This window comes from Schistocerca nitens, chromosome 9 (assembly GCF_023898315.1).
Source record: "Schistocerca nitens isolate TAMUIC-IGC-003100 chromosome 9, iqSchNite1.1, whole genome shotgun sequence".
Taxonomy (NCBI): domain Eukaryota; kingdom Metazoa; phylum Arthropoda; class Insecta; order Orthoptera; family Acrididae; genus Schistocerca; species Schistocerca nitens.
In genome coordinates this window covers 305,766,271-305,787,042 of record NC_064622.1, presented here as the reverse complement: position 1 = coordinate 305,787,042, position 20,772 = coordinate 305,766,271, and positions in this window count along the sequence as shown.

The window sequence follows — 20,772 nt, the reverse complement described above, 5'->3', positions numbered from 1 at the left end:
GTTGAGGTCAGGAGAGCGTGGAGGCCATGGAATTGGTCCGCCTCTACCAATCCATTGGTTACCGAATCTGTTGTTGAGAAGCGTACGAACACTTCGACTGAAATGTGCAGGAACTCCATCGTGCATGAACCACATGTTGTGTCGTACTTGTAAAGGTACATGTTCTAGCAGCACAGGTAGAGTATCCCGTATGAAATCATGATAACGTGCTCTATTGAGCGTAGGTGGAAGAACATGGGGCCCAATCAAGACATCCCCAACAATGCCTGCCCAAACGTTCACAGAAAATCTGTGTTGATGACGTGATTGCACAATTGCGTGCGGATTCTCGTCAGCCCACACATGTTGATTGTGAAAATTTACAATTTGATCACGTTGAAATGAAGCCTCATCCGTAAAGAGAACATTTGCACTGAAATGAGGATTGACACATTGTCGGATGAACCATTCGCAGAAGTGTACCCGTGGAGGCCAATCAGCTGCTGATAGTGCCTGCACACGCTGTACATGGTACGGAAACAACTGGTTCTCCCGTAGCACTCTCCATACAGTGACGTGGTCAACGTTACCTTGTACAGCAGCAACTTCTCTGACGCTGACATTAGGGTTTTCGTCAACTGCACGAAGAATTGCCTCGTCAATTGCAGGTGTCCTTCGCCAGTCGCGAGTTATAGGCTGGAATGTTCCGTGCTCCCTAAGACGCCGATCAATTGCTTCGAACGTCTTCCTGTCGGGACACATCCGTTCTGGAAATCTGTCTCCATACAAACGTACCGCGCCACGGCTATTGCCCCGTACTAATTCATACATCAAATGGGCATCTGCCAACTCGGCATTTGTAAACATTGCACTGACTGTAAAACCACGTTCGTGATGAACACCAACCGGCTAGTACTGTAGAGCAATGAGTCGCATGTCAACACAAACACCGAAGTCAACATTACCTTCCTTCAATTGGGCCAACTGGCGGTGAATCGAGGAAGTACAGTACATACCGACGAAACTAAAATGAGCTCTAACATGGAAATTAAGCGTTTCCGGACACATGTCCACATAACATCTTTTCTTTATTTGTGTGTGAGGAATGTTTCCTGAAAGTTTGGCCGTACCTTTTTGTAACACCCTGTATACGAGTGGAGTCCAGTAAGTAACGCAACACATTTTTTTCTGAAAGCAGGTTGCTTTTATTCCGGATTCCAGTACGCCGTAGTATTCTCCCCCTTTTTGGCTTCAAAGCCATGCTTATCAACATTATCTCCGTTGAAAGAGACGGCCTTACGCCACTTTACTGGGAGAGCCTGTATGTCCACTCTACTGGCCGAAGCCGGAGTCGAGGTCTTGCTGCATCATTAGCCTCCCCACAATCCACGTATCGCTTCCTGAGGAGTGCATCCTTCTTTGGGGCAAGCAGATGCAAGTGCGAGATCCGGACTATAAGGAAACACAATCCAATGAAGTTTTGTGAACTCCTGTCAGGTGCGCAAACTTGTATGAGGCCTTGACTTGTCACGGATAAGGAGAAGTTCGTTCGGATTTTTGTGGCGATGAACAGGGCGAAGTCGGTTATTCAATTTCCTGGAGGTAGCACGATACACTTCCGAGTTCATCGTTGCACCGTTCAAATGGTTGAAATGGCTATGAGCACTATGGGACTTAACATCTGCGTTCATCAGTCCCCTGGAACTTAGAGCTACTCAAACCCAACTAACTTAAAGACATCACACACACCCATGCCTGAGGCAGGAGCGCGGTTCCAGATTGAAGCGCCTAGAACCGCGTTGCACCGTGAGGGAGGACATCGAACAGAATAACCCCCTTACGAGTCCTAGAAGACGTTCGGCATGACTTTACCAGCTGAGGGTACAGCTTTGAACTTTTTCTTCGAAGGAGTTTCCGGTTCAAACTGATGAACCCATGTTTCATCGCCTGTGACGATGGTCGCCAGGTTCGTAACGTGCAAGCAATTTCGTCCATATGGTTCTTCTTTGCTGTTTGTGGTCTTCTGTCATCCAGAGAGAAACTCAGTGGACACACACGTTTGAGTACCCAACTGGTAGACGAGTATGCCATCACTACCAACAGAGACACCCAGCTGAGCAGTGAGGTGTTCCATGGCGATTCATTCATCGCTTCGAGTGAGAGTGTCCGCACGTTCTAGCATTGCAGAAGGCAGGAGAGAGGACTGTTAGCGCGACTTTGTTACGATGATGATAGACGCCTCGCCCAACGAGTCACCGTGGTTTTGTTCACTGCCGAATTTCTACAGACACTCTACAAGTGTCTATGAATATCTGCGATGCTCTGATTATCCACATAAATTTAATGACGGCTGTATGCTTGGAACGCATCTCTATTACAGCCGCCATTTTGAAGGCTACGTATAGCGCCACCTACTATCGGAAGTAGTTCACGATGTCTCACAACAAATTCCACTTTTTTCCACAGCGAAACTGACTGTGAAAAAAATGTCTTGTATTACTTATTGAGCGCTCCTCTTATATGTGACACCGTGGAAAACTGGATCCTTCGGCAACCCAGGAGTTTCTACACCGAAGCCTTGTACGCCCTTGTCAGACGTTGGGATCGGTGTATCAATGCCACTGTCAGTTATGAACAGTTGTTCTGTTGAAACTTCCTGCCAGATTAAAACTGTGTGCCCGACCGAGACTCGAACTCGGGACCTTTGCCTTTCGCGGGCAAGTGCTCTACCAACTGAGCTACCGAAGCACGACTCACGCCCGGTACTCACAGCTTTACTTCTGCCAGACTCGGGCGTGAGTCGTGCTTCGGTAGCTCAGTTGGTAGAGCACTTGCCCGCGAAAGGCAAAGGTCCCGAGTTCGAGTCTCGGTCGGGCACACAGTTTTAATCTGCCAGGAAGTTTCATATCAGCGCACACTCCGCTGCAGAGTGAAAATCTCATTCTGGAAACATCCCCCAGGCTGTGGCTAAGCCATGTCTCCGCAATATCCTTTCTTTCAGGAGTGCTAGTTCTGCAAGTTTCGCAGGAGAGCTTCTGTAAAGTTTGGAAGGTAGGAGACGAGGTACTGGCAGAAGTAAAGCTGTGAGTACCGGGCGTGAGTCGTGCTTCGGTAGCTCAGTTGGTAGAGCACTTGCCTGCGAAAGGCAAAGGTCCCGAGTTCGAGTCTCGGTCGTGCACACAGTTTTAATCTGCCAGGAAGTTTCATATCAGCGCACACTCCGCTGCAGAGTGAAAATCTCATTCTGGAGTTGTTCTGTTGCTTATGAACTGTAATTATGATATTGTTCGAATGTTCAAAAGTGTGTGAAATCTTATGGGACTTAACTGCTAAGGTCATCAGTCCGTAAGCTTAGACACTACTTAACCTAAATTATCCTAAGGACAAACACACACACACCCATGCCCGAGGGAGGACTCGAACCTTCGCCGGAACCAGCCGCACAGTCCATGACTGCAGCGCCTGATACCGCTCGGCTAATCCTGCGCGGCTATGATATTGTTATTAAAATTTCTGCATTTATAACTGCATTGTCATTTTAATTTCGGCACGCCTCACGGGCGCAGACTAATGGCGGCTGCTATTTTCTCTTCTCAGTTTCCCCTTTTACTCCCGCTTAACTCTCAGACTGTAGTGTAATTCTATCAGAGGCAGCGTTCAGATACGATGCAGGCCTGCTACTAACCTTACAGAGAGAGAAGAGCGATTTCCTGGTAATGATAACTGGACGGCGACGTGGACAGAGTCCGCTATTGACTTGTGGGCTCGAGGTGGCAGCTGTCGCCCAGATTAGCGACAGGCCGGAAGACCAGGAGGAGCAGCTGGTGTGCTTCTGGGGCGTGATAAGATCCCTCGCCGCGGACAGTCCAGCGTCCCGTTGTGGTAATGTCAGCCGGCCGCGGCTGGTGACGGCGCGTCACCGGCCGTCTGATAAAAGGGGTCCACACCAGACCAGGCCGGGAGGGGAACCCAGCGGTCAGCGGAGCCTCCGCCATGCGTACTACCCTCACTCGTGTTGCGCACAGTCGACTTACTGCTCTAATTAAGCCCGCTACGTTACACTATAAATAAGAATGCTGCACAGCTGAGCGAAGGTTTTGTAACTCCAAACAGGGCCTCAACTATTCCTATGCGAAATCCCCTCTTCGAGGAAACTTTCCCTGACCCATAAATCTGACGGCCGCCACTTCTTTTAAGACCTATCCTTTGAACTTACGTGCATAATTTCTAGCATTTAACGCGCTTTTTACGCCCTAGTCGTAGATCCTACAGGGTGTGTGTGTTTGTGCGTGGGGGGGAGGGGGGGTGTTTATACAATAATTTAATGTGACAGGCGGATGTCTGACAGAAACAGTCTCTCACTTAAACACTACAATTTATTCATTAAAACATAGACGACCACACTTCAGGAAAAGGATTCAATGAAACAGTTGACTATTGCGACCTTTAAGAAGAACCTCGTTAGTGATTATATGAACATTAGTGTTACTGAACTGATGAGGAACTACACGCTGTTAACACAAAAATGACGGTCTAAAACTCGATTTAAAAACTCGATATTTCCTGACAGAAAGCCGGCCGCGGTGGCCGAGCGGTTCTAGGCTCTCCAGTCTGGAACCGCGCGACCGCTACGGTCGTAGGTTCAAATCCTGCCTTGGGCATGGATGTGTGTGATGTCCTTAGGTTAGTTAGGTTCAGGTAGTTCTAAGTTCTAGGGGACTGATGACCTAAGAAGTTAAGTCCCATAGTGCTCAGAGCCATCATTTGAACCAACCTGACAGAAAACAGGGACTGAAAGCTTGACGACCGACTGAAAGCTTCATACTTTCAAGACATACACATTGAACCTGAGACAGGCTATCGTATATACACTGAAGAGCCAGAGAAACTGTTGTACCAGCCTAAAATCGTGTAGGGCCCCGCGACACTCAGAAGTGCCATTACATGTCGTGGCATTGACTCGACTAATGTCTGAAGTAGTGCGCCGCGCGGGATTAGCTGAGCGGTCTAAGGCGCTGCAGTCATGAACTGTGAGGCTGGTCCCGGTGGAGGGTCGAGTCCTCCCTCGGGCATGGGTGTGTGTGTTTGTCCTTTGGATAATTTAGGATAAGTAGTGTGTAAGCTTAGGGACTGATGACCTTAGCAGTTAAGTCCCATAAGATTTCACACACATTTGATTTGAAGAAGTGCTGGAGGGTATTGACACCATGAATCCTACATGGCTATGCATCAATCCGCAAGAGTACGAGAGGGTGGAGATCTCTTCTGAACAGCGCGTTGCAAGGCATCCCAGATAAGCTCGATAACGTTCATGTATGGAGAGTTTGGCGGCCAACGGAAGTGTTTAAACTCGGAAGAATGTTCCTCCAGCCACTTTGTAGCGTCTCTGGACGGGTGTCGCATTATCCTGTTGGAACTGCCCAGCTCCGTCGGGATGCACAATGGACATGAATGGATGCAGGTGATCAGACAGGATGCTTACTTAATTGTCACCTATCAGTCTTATCTAGACGTATCCGGAGTCCCATATCGCACCAACTGCAAACGCCCCACACCATTACAGCCCCCACCAGTTTGAACAGTCCCCTGCTGACATACCTGTTCACGTCCATCCACTCTACACAATTTTAAACGAGACTTGTCAGAACAGTCAACATGTTTCCAGCCATCAACAGTACAATGTCGGTGTGACGGGCCCAGTTGAAGCGTGAAACCTTGTGTCGTGCAACCATCAAGTGTACACGAGTGGGTCTTCCGCTCCGAAGGCCATTATCGATGATGTTTCCTTGAATGGTTCGCACGTGACAGTTGCTGACGGCCCAGCACTGAAATCTGCAACAATTTGCGGAAGGGTTGCACTTCTGTCACATTGTTCTCTTGAATCTTCTTTGGTCCCTCTCATACAGGACCTTTCTCCGGTCGCAGCGATGTCGGAGATTTGATGTTTTACTGGATTCCTGATACTCAGGGTACAATGGTGAAATGGTCCTACGGGAAAATCTCCACTTCTTCGATACCTCGGAGATACTGTGTTCCATTGCACCGACTACAACACCACGTCCAGTTTCTTTGGCGCTTCAGTGTAATTCCACCAGTGTGAAGTAAGAATGACCTAGCTAGCCAATGTTGTTATGAATACTCACCGTAATTCGATTACTGTGCGCCACGATGTACACCGCTGTCGTGGAGGCTCTGTCGGGAAAACTAGGGTGCATTGCTACGACTGTGACACCGTTCTCTGAATCTCTCCCAGCTCGGAAGTCGCTGTGGTCAGCTCCACATCACAGACGAAGCGGCCTCCACCACGTGTCAACCCGGAGTCTGCACTACATATGAATCTGTGACAACCATGTCTTCGGGTCTTTCCTACGCTCCGCTCTCATTCCCTTCCTAACAGCTCCAGTCGCCAGTAGCGAATATACAAACCACTAGGGCCCTGCAGCGAGGTTACGCAAACGTCCGTCCCAGCTCCTTACTCATGACGTCACACTCTAACATGCTAATCGTGCCTTTTGTGCCTACGGCACTACCCTCACAAAAGCCAGCCTCTTACATTCGAACAGACAGCTCACGAGGCATGCATAATATTTTTGCATCCCGTGTTTGCTAACGTTGCTGTTGGAATCTACAAATGTGGTCCAGCAGAGGTCTTGGTTGTTCTAAGCACTATGGGACTTAACATCTATGGTCATCAGTCCCCTAGAACTTAGAACTACTTAAACCTAAGTAACCTAAGGACATCACAAAACAGCCAGTCATCACATCTACATCTACATCTTCACCCGGAAAGGAAGCGATGAAGATGTACATCTGACGCCTACTGCTTGTGGCACCACTACGCCCTTGGCATAGACAACGCGCTGAGTAAGGTTGTAAAGCTGGACAGTAACTGTTTGCTACCCTCCTTGACGCCTCGGCAACCTCATTTCCATGAAGTCCACCTGCGCCTCCCTTCTCCACTCCCAGCAAGGTTCTGCTTTCCGTATCATTCTCTGTTCACCCTGTCCCTGCTCACACAATGTGCTATGTCTCCTCTCGCACGTAATAAGCGTTCAGAAAACAATGAGTCCATCAATACGTTGTAGAAGCGAAATGAAGCAACCAATGGACTACGAGTTACTGTGTTGCAAGGTCTTCAATAAAAACATCCTCAAAGCAGACCGCACCATTCTTTTTGTCTAATTACACAAATAACCTCCAAGTAAATGATTCAAGGTCTAGCGGTTCTAGGCGCTCCGTCCGGAACCGCGCGACTGCTACGGTCGGCCGGCCGCGGTGGTCTCGCGGTTCTAGGCGCGCAGTCTGGAACCGTGCGACTGCTACGGTCACAGGTTCGAATCCTGCCTCGGGCATGGATGTTTGTGGTGTCCTTAGGTTAGTTAGGTTTACGTAGTTCTAAGTTCTAGGGGACTAATGACCACAGCAGTTGAGTCCCATAGTGCTCAGAGCCATTTGAGCCATTTGCTACGGTCGCAGGTTCGAATCCTGCCTCGGGCATGGATGTGTGTGATGTCCTTAGGTTAGCTAGGTTTAAGTAGTTCTAAGTTCTAGGGGACTGATGACCACAGATGTTAAGTCCCATAGTGCTCAGAGCCGTTTGAACCATCTGAAATGATTCAAAAAAGAAAATGGCTCCAAGCACTTAACATCTGAGGTCATCAGTCCCATAGACTTAGAACTACTTTAACCTATCCAACCTAAGGACATCACACACAGCCATGCCCGAGGCAGTATTCGAACCCGCGACCGTAGCAGCAGCGCGGCTCTGGACTGAAGCGAGTAGAACCGCTCAGCCACAGCGGCCGGCTAAATGATTTCACCTGCACTATCTGACATTAATATGATCTGCTTCCCCCCATCGTCTTCATGATGATTTGATCTCTGCTGGTGACACTTTCAGTGAGGTGTCTGAATGTTTGTAGAGGACTGGTAGCCCATTTTAACTTAAGAGCCGAAATCACAAAAGGTAATGATGTAGTGCACCGGGGTCTGGAATTAAGTCAGAGTTCTAACAAATGCCAAAGGCGTTCTATTATGTTCATGTAGGGGCTCAGGCCAGAACAGTTCATTTCAGGAATGTTATTGCCCACAAACCAGTGCCTTACAAGTGCTGCCTTATGACACGGTGCACTCTCATGCTGATATAGTCACCACCTCCGAATTCCTACTCTACTGTTTGCAGTACACAATGCTGTAAAGCGTGTTCATTTTTATTAACATTTTGTGTCTTCTTAAGCACAGAAAGGAGACAACATTCTGGCAATGACAAACACCCACATACTCAAACAGCGCCTCCTCGAAACCTCACTATTGCCACTACACATGATAGCAGCTAACGATCTCCAGGCGTTTGCAAACCCAAATACTCCCATCGGACCTTTGTATTGTTCAGCGCGATTCATCACTCCAAATCACTCGCTATCAGTCATCCACTGTCCAATTCAGTCGCTCTTTAACCAGCTGAAGCATCGCTTAGCACTGTCTGTAGAAATGCGTTGCCAATGAGGACCTGATCATCCGTTGTACTCCATTGTTTTTAATTCCCAAAGCACAGTCATTGTGCCACCTGGATTGCTGACTGCACTTCGGAACGCTCGAAACATTCTTTTCCGCTGATATTTTTTTACGTCTCTGAGTTGTTACTTAAATGACACCAACGACTAGTCCACGTTCGAAGTCACTGAGCTCTTCTCACCGATCCATTCTACAGTTACTGCTCGTGTATTGACAACACAATATTCCCGCATCCTTTTACACAGGTCGGTCAGTCTCTGCTGACTTCTCGTGGGTAATTTCACATTACGTATGGGTGTGCGGGTACCACTGATCAGACGATAAAATGTTACGAGAAATAAACTTCAGCCAAACTCTAAAAAAAAAAAAAAATCAGTTACGTGAAATATAAACATACGAATTCATGATAGCAGGTTAACAGCACAAAGCGAGCCAAAAGCCCCTGGCACATTCCAATAGAAGATCAACTGTACGGAGGCATACGGCCCAATGTTACACGGCGCACAGTTCCCACGATCAACTAAAAAATTCACTTTTCCGCTATAATACCGGTTGACGATACGTTTACTGAGATCTTCCGGAAACCAGTGAACGGCAGTTTCATAAAACTAAGTTTAACAGCCATCGGCTGCAATATGACAACGTGTCGTCTTTAGTAATAGCCATTAATATCGTGGCTGTATAAAATACTTTACAGAGTTACTGCATGAAACAACGGCGGACGCAGAGCGTTACGTTAGGTGATACAGTAACGTCTCGTTTTAGAATGTGCAAGTTGTCCTGTAGCACTAAACTACACTAAAATCACAAATTTATGAAACAGTTTATGAGTGCTCAAAAAAAAAAAAAAAATGAAACATACGCTTTCACATCTGTGCCTTACCCTCCAGAAAAAGTGTCTCAGAACTTGAATAATAACGATGCAGGCAAACTCAGGAATATAAAACAATAAAGTATAAAATACCCAGTTTATTCTACTTCCTTCTAATACTAATCGAAATATGTCGACAGTACCGAAAGATAGCGTTTTTACAGGCCAACCCGAGAACGTCAGACCAATTTAAATAATTTTTAATTTTATAAGGGGTCATTTCCATTTGAAGGTATGCACAATTGTATAAGCATAGTAGTCTGAGATGACCCCGTTGCCTTGAACGTAAATATTTCTTCCACTGGGGGCATAGGACTCAATGGAAATGGCAGTATGACATTTGGAATCATGATGTATCCTTCAGTATGCTCCACATCTGCAAAAAAATACGTTATGACGCCGTTGGAAGTACTACTGTAGAATCGTTAAACCAAGTTACAAGCTTTCATGTGGCGATGGTGTGAGGGCTTTTGCTTCTTGCAGCAATGAAACCCTGCATTCATATGATAATCAGGACGTTTGTATGTAGTATAGCAGTCAAGTTTCAAACACGGCCGACTCCACATTTTCCTCAACAGCTCCTTTCTGTCCCGTAGATTGTTCCAGCGGCTTGCAGACACGGAGCAATTCGCAGCGACAGGTAGTGGTAAACGTGGAACAAGTCACAAATCATATGTAAAGCAGCAAGCGTTACGACGAGTAAAAGGTGATCATAAAAGAAGAAATGTGCGAAGAGTTTGAGCAACTGACGGCAGAAACGCGGGTAGTTGTGCACTAGCATTTACTTTGCCTACAAGTATTGTTTTTGTGGAAGTATTGAAGTCGAAAGACCACTTTGCCAGATTACAGTTCTTCCAATGGATTTTACGAGGGAGCACTGGAGATCCTAAGATCGCAGTTAACAATTATCTACTGATGAAGCAGGATTCATACAAAGGATAGTACTAAATTATGCACTACAACCAAAATGCATTCTTGTACTTAAACAAATATATTGCATGGGGGCTTAATTATATAGAATGCAAATAATTTTATTTTTTAGTCGCTGTATGTCCGGCTACGCAGTCTCGTAACCGGTTGGCCCTGACTGGTATTTGTTCGCAATCTGACTGCATAGAACAACAACAAAGAATGAAAGGAAATTTCCGTTAACACAATTAATTAATTAAGTCCCCAGCAACTATGAAAGGTACGAAACAACAAGGCACAAGTGTCACTGTTCTGTGTGTGGAAGTGTGATTCAACGTACACATCTGGCACGGTTCTTCCTCAATACGACAAGATATTTTAAATACCATTTATACTGAAGTAATAAAAAAAGATAAACAAATACTATAATTACACATAATTACACATAGAAACCAGAAATACAGTCTAATACAAGAACACGAGCCAGATGCTTTGTTGACTGAACCTGTGACCAAGAGGCATTATTGTTTAAGTCATTGAAATAATACAAAAAAAGGAATTTTTTTACTTTCATATATATTGACGAAAAGCACACTCTGATCATTACAGCATCCCCAATCCGACAATATCTGGTGTCTAGCCCATCAAAAAAATATGACAACATCTGAACAAGCACTCTCCATGGGAACTTCTCAACAACGACTCACCACTGCTACATCTCAATAGCACTCTCCACCACGACTTCTCGACAAGAACTGCCTACTGCTAATTCTCAATAAGCACTGCCAGTGGAGGCGGCGGAATAAAACTCTTTGGCGCAATCTCTGGCGCTGTGGCTCAGTGTAGCCACCTTTCATATGCCCCTCCTCCACGGGCCAGAATTTGATGGTATTTTTGCCAGCATTGGTGGTGAAAATGCCACCAAATTCGTCCAAAAAATACAGACAAAAATTAAAAAGTAATATTAATAAATAAATATCACATAATTAAATAAATTTTGGCTTTGTAATGACCCTTCAATAACCTTATATATAAAATACAGTAAGGAATACAAATGCTTGCATACATGTGGTTTTACATAATAGTTTACATAAGTATTATTCAATCAATGGCACCAGAAATGACGAACAGGTGTAGATAAGAATCTCATAACGTTTCATAAACTGTAAACACACAAAAAATCAGTTTTTACAAATATTCACATAAAATCTTGTCAATATATCAATAAACAAGTAGTTCACAGTTCCAGCAGTAGCACCCAGCAATGGTCAACAGGTGCAGACACCAACAAGTGACATCATTTCAGTAGAAGCAGTCCATCAGTGGCACCCAGTAATGTTGAACAGGTGCAGACACCAACAAGTGACATTATGTCAGTAGAAGCAGTTCCATCAGTGGCACCCAGCAATCTTGAACAGGTGCAGACACCAACAAGTGACATCATTTCAGTAGAAGCAGTCCATCAGTGGCACCCAGCAATGTTGAGCAGGTGCAGACACCAACAAGTGACATTATGTCAGTAGAAGCAGTTCCATCAGTGGCACCCAGCAATCTTGAACAGGTGCAGAAACCAACAAGTGACATCATTTCAGTAGAAGCAGTTCCATTAGTGACACCCAGTAATGTTGACAGGTGCAGACAGCAACAAGTGACATCTCATCACTGGTTGAGCAGTTCCAACAGTGGCACCCAGCCATGTTGAGCAGGTGCAGACAGCAACAAGTGACACCATTTCAGTAGAAACAGTCCATCAGTGGCACCCAGCATTGTTGAACAGGTGCAGACACCAACAAGTGACATTATCTCAGTAGAAGCAGTTCCAACAGTAGCACCCAGCAATGTTGAACAGGTGCAGGTAACAGTCCATAATATTCACTATCACTAATTAGACAGTTCATCAGAGTTCATTAGCAGAAATGAAACATTTCTAAGTGGCATCCATTAATGTTGAACAGGTGCAGGCATGAACAACAGATTGAATGCACACACAATTGCTTTTACAAAATCATTATTAATGCTCTTACACTAAACATACAAATTATAATAAACACACAAATGATATCAGATAATTGTCATATTAAATATTACAAATACACAAATATCAGTAAACCTATAATATTTATGGGTGTCAGTGCAAGCCACAACAAACAAGTAAAATAATATTTAGGAGATAGGTCGGTACCAATTATTTGGGATTAGGAAAGGAAAACACACAAAACACACTCACTCATCTTTCATCCACATTAAGTACTACTGTGTAATTGAATAGTGTTAACTGTGTAAATGCAATTCTGTCCAAAATTTTATGTTCAACTTGTGTATCAAGTAGTAGTGGCAGCAATGTATAACAGTCAATAATAGTTAGTCAATGCCGTAGTCATCATGTCAAGACCAATGTTTGCCAAGCCAAATCAAATGTACGGTTGCTGAACAACTGTCAGTGTGCCAAGATATGCAAATACTTCCTCTCTCCAAAAAAAAATATATATACTGCTTATTGATTTAACAAAGTGTGTGTGTAGACAATCTTCCTTCTACTTGAGTGCTCTAGTCTGCCATCTTCATCCTCCTTGTTCCGTATAAACCAGCAAAAAAAAAAAAAAAAAAAAAAAAATGCTCCTCACTTACTTTACCTCTTATCCACCAAAACTCCAATAATCATCATCATCACATAATCTTAATACTTCAATAATACCTCTTACGTCGATACATATAAACATTATCATCAATATCATTTACCTTACCTCTTGTCCACCAAAACTCCAATAATCATCAACTTCACACAATCTCAATACCTCAATAATACCTCTTCAATACGTCGATACATATAAACCTTATTACCAATATCATTTCACTTCCATAACAACTCTTCCCTCTAGTCAGTCTCCTCGAACAAGTACAGATAAAATCCTAGTGCAAACCTCAATTCATCATCCCATACAATCCGAAGACACAATGTCCACACACAACCTCTGTGTAATCCATCTGACCCAAATCTTCTACTCATTATGAATTATGAAATACATTTTGGTTACCTTGTCCATCATTAAATAAAAGAAATGCATACATGACCTCTAACAGCCTTTAGTTCGAATAACTTTTAGTAAGTAAGTATGAGTACGGAGTTTTAATGATCGTAGTATTTCACAGTATGTACACCACTTCAAGAATCACGGCAAAATAGAAGCAAACATGTGGAGTATTTCTTGTGTCAAGTGTCACTTACTATTTCAATTGCTCACGAAGAATGCAGTGTAATAACTGTCAATGGTCTAAACCTAGTGTTGGTGTGTCATGTCGTTAGCTTCCTTCCTAGTAACATAAATTTATACAGCTTCCATAAAACCTCCAGCTCATGTGACTTCAATGAAGTTTCTTGTACCAATGTCGTTCGTAGAATTATAGTAGTTCATTTTCTTATCTTAAAAATATAAGGCACTGAGCGTAAGCAAAACATGCAATAGCGAGTAAATATACCAGTAGAGAACAGAATGTCAACAAGTGGATGCAGCACAATCCCTACAGCGAGGCTCTGCCAAGCGAACAATCTATGATTAATACCATAGTGTAACCTAAACTCCATGTTTGTACACAGTATATCAGCAATTCTATATACCAAATTAAAGAGTAGTTATGATACCTAAACAGAAATGTGTAAATATGCAATCCATACGCAAAGCAGCAAATATATATCTTACATAATAAACACGTCATTAGCATCATATCAGCATAAGCAAATAAATGTTCATATGTAATCATAATAAGTAAACATGAAGGCGCAAGCAGATAAATCACAAAGTATAACTTACATACATAACCATATCAGCACAACTAATCAGGTGACAATTATAATTTAAATAAATAAGCACAGGAGGCACATAATAAAAAAATATGACGTCAGTGAAAAAGCAGTGCAGCCAAGCGATGCATAATATACATAAGTAACAACCCTGTTCATTAATCAATCATGATCAAAATCAGTTAACACAAAGTATAAATCACGTAATCGCGAGCAGCAAATTACGTCTTAAGTACGTACCTAAGCGTGAATATGTTACCCGAAAAATAAACTCAATTAATAGTTACCTTTTTAGTTCATTAATTTCTTCTTCGAAATTACATTCTTCCCGAAATTTTCTCGATAGCAAGTCCTCTTAACGTCGGACACACACAGAATTTACCTGAAGTTCTTAAATATTTTATACAACCGTATCCTGAAAAATACTGAACGTTAATAACGTAATTTATCAAGTCACTATAGCTTTATACTGAATTTAATCGGAGAAATTCGACTGTGTATTTGTTTACGGCTGTCAGTGCATTCGCACTGAGCGCTCGATCAGCTGTAGGTACGCGTGACGTAGGAAGTAATTGTTTGCGGTCAACGACTGCCTTGTGCGCCGCGCAGACTTGACTGTTACTTTGAGTATGTGCCGCCACCGGAACACGGCGCGGTATCTTTGTACTCTCCGTATGTTTACGTATAACTGTTGGTTTCTCGAAAGTATGTCATTCCACAAAAATTTTTACGTTCGATATATGATGTATTCCCTTAAGGCGTCGAGATTTAAGAGTTTCTACTTCGACAGTGTTATCATGAACAATTTTGCGAACCCTATATGGACCGTTATAAAGCAGAAAAAATTTGCGACACAAGCCTTTTCCTTCGTGAGACAAACGATGAGACTTAATTAACACCTTTTGACCAACTGACAAGGCTTTTAAACGACCAGGACGCTTAGCTGATTTCTCTCTTCTAGCAGCCGCAGATGCAATATTTCGTAGAGCCAGGTTGACAACTTCAGAATGCCGCAGTTTCCGTGTAGGCGGAAAAGGAACGATTTCAGAAATGCGATTTGTCGGTGCTTTGTTTTTTAATATCAATATAGTCGGTAAAGAAGTTGAATCATTAGGGAGTTCATTCAGAATGTTTTGAAAAATATGAAGATACTGATCCCACGTTCTATGATTCTCATGACAATAAAGTTGACACAATTTATTGATTTCCTTCATCCATCTCTCTGAAGCATTAGATTGAGGGTGAAAAAGTGAAATGAAAATTGGTTTAATCTTACGACGCCGTAGAGTACGAAGCCAAATTTTAGAGCGAAACTGTGATCCATTATCTGATATAACTCTATCAACGTGACCCACCTCCTTAAGAAAATGTTTGATGAAAGCGCCAGATACTGAACGAGCCATTGCCCCGCGCAAAGGTGCAAAACACACACATTCCGATGTCAATTCCACTGCTACCAAAATGTACGCAAAACCATTAGCAGAACGAACCACCGGACCGAAAAAATCGACTGCAGCCACCTCCCTTAACCCCGCTGGAACGACAGGAAACAACGGTGCTCTGTGAAAAATAGTCGGCGGCCCAGCCTTTTGACACAATTTGCATTTGGCAAGAACAGATCAGCAATAGTTTATGCACTACAACGCCGTTATCTTCTATCTCTTGAAATAAGTGTGCACCTAGGCCTTTGTATGACGAGTCCGTCGCCAAACAAAAATCTTTAGATAAATCCGGATGTGAAAGAAGTGGAGCAGCAACTAAAGCATCACGAAGTTGTTCAAATTCTGACTGAGCTTCCTCATCCCAACACCAATTAGAATTCTTTCCAGATAGTTCACATAAACGAGGTGTGGCCAAATTGTCCAATCTAACAAAGCGTCTAAGAAAATTACAGACACCAAGGAAACTACGAACATCACGTTTTGTGGTAGGAACAGCATAATTACGAAAAGCGTCTAGTTTCTCTGGATCAGGAAGAATACCTTCTGTAGAAATAATATGACCAAGAAATTTCACCTGAGAACGACCAAATTCAGATTTTTTCAAGTTCACTGTAATGCCTACTCTTGCAAAAAATACGTAATAATGAATCCAAAATTTTGTTATGCTCGCTCCAAGAACGTTTAGCAATAAGAATATCGTCAACATATTAAGTAATATTGTCACGAAGATAAACAGGTAAAATTTCGTTTAAACTACGAATGAATGCTGCAGAGAATATAGTAAGTCCAAATGGTAAATTCAGAAATCACTTTTGGGTAAAATAGTCATATCCGGTTATTCTTTACCGAGTCCTTTTCTAGATAGATCGATAGTTAAAGAGTTGTTCTGATAGATACAAAGAATAGTAAAAGAGTAGGCAGCAGTGCAGAAAACTGGAAGGGAAATAGCACCACTACAGCTCGGGGCCCTGTGCACGCTACGGCACATATTCACTTAGTGTAGTGAATCCCCTGAGGACTAAATAGCCGCACATAAATTCCAGTTTGTGACTTAGTGGCAAATTTGGCGGAAGTGCGTACGTAAGTTGATCTAACCATGAACATGGATGTATGTCATTCTTAGAATTGCGAAAGATCTTAAATTTCCGAACAGTTAAGAAGTGTTTATAGTCAAAGTTTTCTCCTCGTGGCGACAAAGACCTACCGCGTCTGTCCCAGTCCGAATGTCGATTATTGTCAAGTTCGCGCGCCTGGCGCTCTCTTGTTGCATCTCGTAAATGAAACAAATTATTTTCTTCAAACCCCTCTGCTATCTGTGATTCTAAATTTCTTCTGCAGTCTTTTCCTACGATTTCGCCTTCAATTTGTTTGACTTGCTTTCGTAATGCCTCAAATTCCCTTTTAACGCGTTCATTAAATTTTCCTTGATTTTCAACATGCTTATTTATGTTCTGGTACTCTTCGGTTTCTGAAAATGGCAATGGAGCTGTATCATCTGAATCTCTGTCCCCATTTAAACTAAAACTTGTCAGTTTATCTGAAATCTCCTCACTTCTTTCCGATAAGTCACCTATCTGTTCTTTCTGTTTATTTACGTCTTCCGTAAGTGTCGCGACTCGGGTTTCGGTATTGACACATTTAGTAGTTAACTGTTCATACTGTTGTGTTAGGTTATTTATTCTGTCATTTGGTACGGATTTCTCGATTCTCTCAAATATTTCTTCCTTATCGTGTGCACGTTGTAAATTTAACTCTGAAAATTTTTGTACTATCACGCGATCTCTTTCTTCCTGTTCTCTGTCCTGTTCCTCTTGTCTAATTTCTATTGAAATTAAACTATTATTGTGAGCATTCAAAATCGGTTGTACTTCTTCTCTAATCTCTTTCTTTGCTTCATCTTTCGTATTTTCGAAACATGTCCCTATTCGTGAGTCTAATCGTGTTGTCAAAGTTTCCATCTTCGTTTTAATTCTTCCTATCTCAGTTTTAATTGTTCCTATTTGCGAGTCTAACCGTGTTTCCATTCGTGATCCCAAATTTAATATAGCACACATCAACTGCTCCATATCTTCTGTCGTTAATCTCGTATTCTGAAAATTTTTTTATTGTGAAAAATTTTGAACTGTTTCCGGACTATTTTCCCGACTTATTAAATTGTTTTCCACTTCATTATTCATCATCCTGTTCTCCTGTGTTGGCGAGTTCGCCATGTCAACAATTTCGTTATTCTGACTATTCATCATTTTTGCCTTTTTCATCGATCGCGTAATCATTTACAAAACATACAAAACTCGTCACTATACGAAAATTACACACAATGAGACTTTATCTTCAACAATACCATTCACACGAAATGTTTCCCATCAAACACGCCTAACGAACAATTAGAACATTCACAATTGCACAAAATTGTCAGACCTGTATACAAGACATCAAAAATTAAATTCTGCCAATATACCATTAAAAGAATGACAATTACCAAATCTACACATGCAATACAGACTACAATTGCCACGTGCATGGGGGCTTAATTATTTTATATAATGCAAATACTTTGAATTTTCGTCTCTGTCTGTCCGGTTACGCTGTCTCGTAACCGGTTGGCCCTGACTAGTAATAGTACGCAATCTGACTGCATAGAACAACAACAACGAATGAAAGAAAACTTCCGTTAACACAATTAAATAATTAAGTCCCCAGCAACTATGAAAGCTACGAAACAACAAGGCACAAGTGTCACTGTTCTGTGTGTGGAAGTGTGATTCAACGTACACATCTGGCACGGTTCTTCCTCAATACGACAAGATATTTTAAATACCATTTATACTGAAGTAATAAAAAAAGATAAACAAATACTATAATTACACATAATTACACATAGAAACCAGAAATACAGTCTAATACAAGAACACGAGCCAGATGCTTTGTTGACTGAACCTGTGACCAAGAGGCATTATTGTTTAAGTCATTGAAATAATACAAAAAAAGGAATTTTTTTACCTTCATATACACTCCTGGAACTGTAAAAAAGAACACATTGACACCGGTGTGTCAGACCCACCATACTTGCTCCAGACACTGCGAGAGGGCTGTACAAGCAATGATCACACGCACGGCACAGCGGACACACCAGGAACCGCGGTGTTGGCCGTCGAATGGCGCTAGCTGCGCAGCATTTGTGCACCGCCGCCGTCAGTGTCAGCCAGTTTGCCGTGGCATACGGAGCTCCATCGCAGTCTTTAACACTGGTAGCATGCCGCGACAGCGTGGACGTGAACCGTATGTGCAGTTGACGGACTTTGAGCGAGGGCGTATAGTGGGCATGCGGGAGGCCGGGTGGACGTACCGCCGAATTGCTCACACGTGGGGCGTGAGGTCTCCACAGTACATCGATGTTGTCGCCAGTGGTCGGCGGAAGGTGCACGTGCCCGTCGACCAGGGACCGGACCGCAGCGACGCACGGATGCACGCCAAGACCGTAGGATCCTACGCTGTGCCGTAGGGGACCGCACCGCCACTTCCCAGCAAATTAGGGACACTGTTGCTCCTGGGGTATCGGCGAGGACCATTCGCAACCGTCTCCATGAAGCTGGGCTACGGTCCCGCACACCGTTAGGCCGTCTTCCGCTCACGCCCCAACATCGTGCAGCCCGCCTCCAGTGGTGTCGCGACAGGCGTGAATGGAGGGACGAATGGAGACGTGTCGTCTTCAGCGATGAGAGTCGCTTGTGCCTTGGTGCCAATGATGGTCGTATGCGTGTTTGGCGCCGTGCAGGTGAGCGCCACAATCAGGACTGCATACGACCGAGGCACACAGGGCCAACACCCGGCATCATGGTGTGGGGAGCGATCTCCTACACTGGCCGTACACCACTGGTGATCGTCGAGGGGACACTGAATAGTGCACGGTACATCCAAACCGTCATCGAACCCATCGTTCTACCATTCCTAGACCGGCAAGGGAACTTGCTGTTCCAACAGGACAATGCACGTCCGCATGTATCCCGTGCCACCCAACATGCTCTAGAAGGTGTAAGTCAACTACCCTGGCCAGCAAGATCTCCGGATCTGTCCCCCATTGAGCATGTTTGGGACTGGATGAAGCGTCGTCTCACGCGGTCTGCACGTCCAGCACGAACGCTGGTCCAACTGAGGCGCCAGGTGGAAATGGCATGGCAAGCCGTTCCACAGGACTACATCCAGCATCTCTACGATCGTCTCCATGGGAGAATAGCAGCCTGCATTGCTGCGAAAGGTGGATATACACTGTACTAGTGCCGACATTGTGCATGCTCTGTTGCCTGTGTCTATGTGCCTGTGGTTCTGTCAGTGTGATCATGTGATGTATCTGACCCCAGGAATGTGTCAATAAAGTTTCCCCTTCCTGGGACAATGAATTCACGGTGTTCTTATTTCAATTTCCAGGAGTGTATATTGACGAAAAGCACACTCTGATCATTACAGCATCCCCAATCCAACAATATCTGGTGTCTACCCCATCAAAGCAATATGACAACATCTGAACAAGCACTCTCCCTGGGAACCTCTCAACAACGACTCACCACTGCTACATCTCAATAAGCACTGCCAGTGGAGGCGGCGGAATAAAACTCTTTGGCGCAATCTCTGGCGCTGTGGCTCAGTGTAGCCACCTTTCAATATTCTCAAAACTTTTAACGCTAAAATAGAAAAACCTGAGACTCTTATGTACAACATAATACTTATGATATTCTGTGCAATTTTTGTTTGAAAATGGGCATCGACATACATTTTATTATGATTTGAAATTTTAATTAGGATTCTTTCTTTAATGTGTCTTTTCTCGTAAACTAATAAAGCAATAATACTGAAATTTCACTGTTTATATCTGCGGAAGAGGCTAATGAATGGCGTGGAACAGATTTTCGTTTAAGGTCATAGTAGCTGTGAAACCCATCTTCCAGTTTTGTGTTGTTCGGGACCACTCTATTTTCCTATAATTTTAAAGGAGAACGTTTTTGGAGGAAGAGACAACGGAAAGTGCTGTACAGGATTATTCAGTAAGTTATTCTTAAGAACTATGCCAAATTTAAGGATGTTAGCTTTTATAGTTCCAGCGAAAAGGTGCATTATAGCTCGAAAATTCAGTTTACAGCAATTCGTATTTAAAGTTTTATTTCAATTTTTGACAATATTGCTATACCTCTGGTGACTAATGCTGTCCATATCCATCATCTTTACTCTCTTCCTCGTCTTCCAGGAGCAATTTCTTTCAAAAA